This window comes from Dendrobium catenatum, unplaced genomic scaffold (genome assembly GCF_001605985.2).
Source record: "Dendrobium catenatum unplaced genomic scaffold, ASM160598v2 fragScaff_scaffold_1497, whole genome shotgun sequence".
Classification (NCBI taxonomy): Eukaryota; Viridiplantae; Streptophyta; class Magnoliopsida; order Asparagales; family Orchidaceae; genus Dendrobium; species Dendrobium catenatum.
In genome coordinates this window covers 301020-305956 of record NW_021319959.1, presented here as the reverse complement: position 1 = coordinate 305956, position 4937 = coordinate 301020, and positions in this window count along the sequence as shown.

Sequence of the window (4937 nt, the reverse complement as noted above, 5' to 3'; positions counted from 1 at the left end):
ACAACAACAACAACATCAAGCCTTTGTCTCACTACGTGGGGTCGGCTACATGAATTCTTTTTCGCCATTGTGTCCAGTTAAAAGTAATTCTCATTTAAATCTAATAAATAAAGGTCATTTCTAATATTTTTTAACCAAGTCTTTTTAGGTCTACCTCTTTCTTAAAATAAGTCAAATATAATATCTCAACTTTCCTAACCGAGTCATCGGAAGGCCTCCGTTTAATGTGACCAAACCATCTAAGGAAACTCTCTCTAATCTTATCTTCCACTGGAGCTACTCCAACTTTTTCATGTATATGCTCATTTCGTATCCTATCTCCAAGGGTCAAGCCACTCATCCACCTAAGTATCATCATCTCTGTAAAACTTAACTTAATATTATGCTTCTCTTTTAATGGCCAACATTCGACACCATAAAGCATTGCAGGTCTCATCACCATCTTATAGAATTTTCCCTTAAGGCTGAGGGGGGACTTTTCTATCTCATAACAAGCCCAATGCATTCCTCCACTTCAACCATCCAACTTGAATTCTGCTAATAATATCCCCATCAATTTGAACAATAGATCTAAGATATCTAAAACGTGTACTCTTATTAATGACTTGATCGCCCAAAGTCACAATCCCCAAAGTCAACAGTAGGACATGTTACTTAAAATTTATATAACTTAATTTCAATGTGAAATGCTTGAGATTAAAAACTTGAAACTAGTAGAGTCTCAATCCATATTAACTCAAAAACTTCTAGTGGGTTCATTTAGATATGCACTTAGTTTACAATAACTAGTATATTGATCATGTTATTTAAACTCACTAACAGTCATAATAACATGGAGTATAATTGGGTGTCCATTCTTCCCTAGTAAATGACTTTGGCTCCATAAGGGACTCATAATGACTTCCCCATAACCAATGATGATGTTCTTTAAATATTTGGAATGAGTTCGTCACGAAGCTATGGCAATAACCCCATCAACAACATCTATAGCATTGCGAATTTATTCTGAGAAGAAAGATCAAAATTTCAAGAACTATAATGTCTCTAGATGACAGAGGACCATCACTCTTCTTTATGTTGTTTTCTCCTACATCAATCATGGATGCAACCCACAATAAAGAATAATTTTGGCAACCAATACTAAAGCAATCAATACTACATGCCCAAGATTTGTCGAAGTATTGTGTATTTCATGATGGGTTTGGACAAGACAAATGATTGTTGACGTACATATAATTTATTTAAAGCTGATTCACATTTGAAAGTTAAAACAATTTGTCATCGTTGAACCTAGACAATATCCTAGAAAGCCAACCATGGAACTTATCATGACCCTAGTGATACACATAATAGCTATTAGTGCTAGTAATTCTTTTGAGAAGCATAAGCTAAAGCATGGAAGAAGATAAATCTCATGCAAATTTGGTTGGGAGAGGCACAATTCCTAAAGCTTTGTAATTTTATCATGATACTAAAATTGCATACTATCAAATTCATGATATTTTTAATAGACATACAAAATTCACTAAATATTATATTTAATAAATGTTTTTGGTAAATGAATCTTCAATCCTTCCAAATTAATGCCAACTATATAGTCACTTTATCATTCTCTGGTGAATGTAGGAAGTTAGAGGGTAAGATTTCCTAATAATCACTTGAAGAAAAGCTGATCAACAAATTATAACTATATCAGGCTTTAACATGGTCAAAATCAATGTAAGTTACAGTGCAACAGTCGGTCAAATCCCATATTAAAAGGGTAATGGACACCTTTAAACAGTCGTCCCAATTTTCGTGTATGAGAGATCTAAATTTTATGAATATTTTGACTGTAATATTATTGAATTTTATCGAATAAAATGAAAGTAATGATTTTTGATACTATAAACTAATATATATTTTCCTGTATTTTATAGAACCGAGCATTTCATGTTGTATTTCATACACTAAAACACATTTCATGAAACCAATGAAGATTAGTTGTTAAAACTATAAATTAATATGGTTTAACTCTTAAAAACATAATGACTTGCTAAAGAGAGTGGGCCAACGAGCTTTTCTTTAAAGATTGTTTGTAATCTTATCTCGATTATAGCATGTAATTAATGATAGATTATGCCAACGGGCAAACGATGATGATCTTAATGATTTATTGAAAGCCACCTGTTATGATAAAATGATAACAATGTTGTAACAATAATGATAATGATGAATACAAATGAATGAATGAAGATATCACTTTAAAGCTGAATGTTCTATCTTGTTGAATCATATACTAAAGCATGTATTCATTGATAATATGGATAAGTTGAACTATAATGTGCATATATATCATTGATAGATAGATCATGATGGGTACAAACACATATATTGACTACATATGATGCATATGATTGATAATATATAAGGTAGATAAGACTTATAATATTGTTACTTATATGTTATGATTCTTTGGCTAATTTATGAAATATTTTAGGATGATTGCTTTACAGATTTATTTATTCTTATTTTGACGATTGATCCATGTATTTCATTGAAATATTTTCTACTTTTGTTATTGATTATTTTGAGCCTTACATATAATAATTGATTATTTATGAGATTGAATGCTATTGATTTTATTAACTAAATTGAGCATACATATTGATTTTTTAAGCATTGCATTTGAAGCTTTAGTGAAATTGAGTTACTGCTGGGCTATTTAACTCATTATATAGATTTTAATGATTTTAGATCAGGAAAAGAATCAGAGCCAGGAGGTGTGAGGTTATTAGAGATCCTCATATTTTCTTTTTAATTTTACTTTGTATTTTCTTTAATTCTTTTATAGTTAGGAGCTATATATGGATAGATTATTATTTTTTAATGATCTCCTGATTGTTGTATATAATTTTTGGATAATAAATATAGTGAAATATTTTGAGAGAATGAATATAATGAAATATTATTATGTATATAATTTTTTTATGATTCTATTAATTTTATATATTTTTATTAATGATTTATAGAAGCTCTGATAAATTATTAAAAAGATAAATAAAAAATTCTTCCAAGTTTGATCTTAAGGCTTGACAAATTGGTATCAGAGCGGTTGTTAGAAGAATTAAATTGTAACCAGAGTTTTAAGAATTGATTATGAGTAAGGTAGAAGTTTGGTAGTATATATTTTTATTTTTGCATTTGATTGATTGAATTGTATATGTATGTATGTAGAGTTCACTACAGAAAAATCACTCATCACCGGCGGTTACCATTAGTTTTCCAGCGGTTTTGTAAAACACCAGCGGCTTGACGGCGTTTCAAAAATTGCCGGTAAAAACCGCATAGGAAACATTTTCCGGCGCCATTTTTCCGGCGGTTTTTTACACCGGCGGTCAGAGCGCCAGTATCCACCGATTTTTTTACCGGCGGCGTACCGGCTGTTCAACCGCCAGTATGGTTATCATCTTTTTTACAGCATAGACCGCCGGTGATTTTACTGACGGTTTATCGACGGTCAAAATCGAAGGAATTGCCGTTGGTGAGACCGCCGGTGTATCGTCGGCGTACCGCCAGATACCGTCGGCAAACCGCCGGTATTTACCGACGGTGTTAATAAACGTCCGACGGTTATTTTTAGCCGTCGACGGCCAAACCGTAGGTAAGCCGCCGGAAACTTGTAGCATTTGAAAAAAAAATTGAGTCTCCCCTCTATTTTATTGATTTTCACCATAAATTATAAACCTGCACATAAAATATAACAATTTTTATAAATTTGGGCAACATGCCACTATAGTTAATCACAACAATTATCACCAATATATTCAATAAAACAAATCAATAAGTGAAACCAAATAAGTTCATAATTACGTTCATAAGTTTAACCAAATAAGTTCATAACTAAGTTCAATAAGTGAAAACAAATCAATATGCTTACTAAGACCATAACCAAACAATAAGAGAAATCAAATAAGTTCAGCATAAGTTTACACATAAGTTTATCAAACCAAATAAGTTTACAATAAGTCCATCGAACAAAATCACTTAACACCGACGGTTTAAACCGCCGGTAATGCGACAGTAATAACTACTGCCGGCAGAATAACCGGTGGTTATTTGACTGTCGCTACTTCCGACGGTGGTTGTTTAAAAAACTGCCGATAGATTGCCGGTATTTACTAGCGGCCTAACCACCAGTTGAACTGTCGTTATTACCAGCGATCACATAACCGCCGATCGTGACCGTCGGTAATTCATGAATTTTCTGTAGTGGTTTATGTGATAATTAATTAGGAAAAAGAATTTTATGTTACAACTCGGGCTTCCAAGTTTATGATTTTGATGATAACAAATAATAATTATTAATCTCTTATTTCTCCTAGTATTTGCAGTGCATATGTCTTTCTATGTTGACTAATATTTCAGGTACATCATGTACCGTTCTTTGAAGATTCAAGGCTCAAGATTGCATAGAATTGGTCGTATTAAATGAGTCTGTAATTTTCATTTATTGAGTCAAGTCTTGTAATGATGTATGTTAGTTTGTTGATCATGCACACAAATAGAGGGAGAAAAAAATGATTATAAATATTTTAACTTTTCTGTTCATCGTACTGTACGAATTTATTTCGTACTGTACGATCTGGTGGAACAGAAATAAATTAAAATATTTTATTTTTCCTGGGAAAATTATTTTTGAATATAACTAATCGTACTGTACGATCACCACATCGTACTGTACGATCTGTTATAATTAGAAAGCCCGCCGTCCATTAAATTAGGCAAAAATTTGAATTTGAAAGGTTGTATAATCGTACTGTACGATCATAATCGTACAGTATGATGTTTAAAATATTGCCTAAGTTAATCCTGAGATTATTCAATCAAAACGGCTGAAATTTGTCATTTGGATCGTACTGGACGAACTGTATCGTACTGTACGAACTGGATCATAC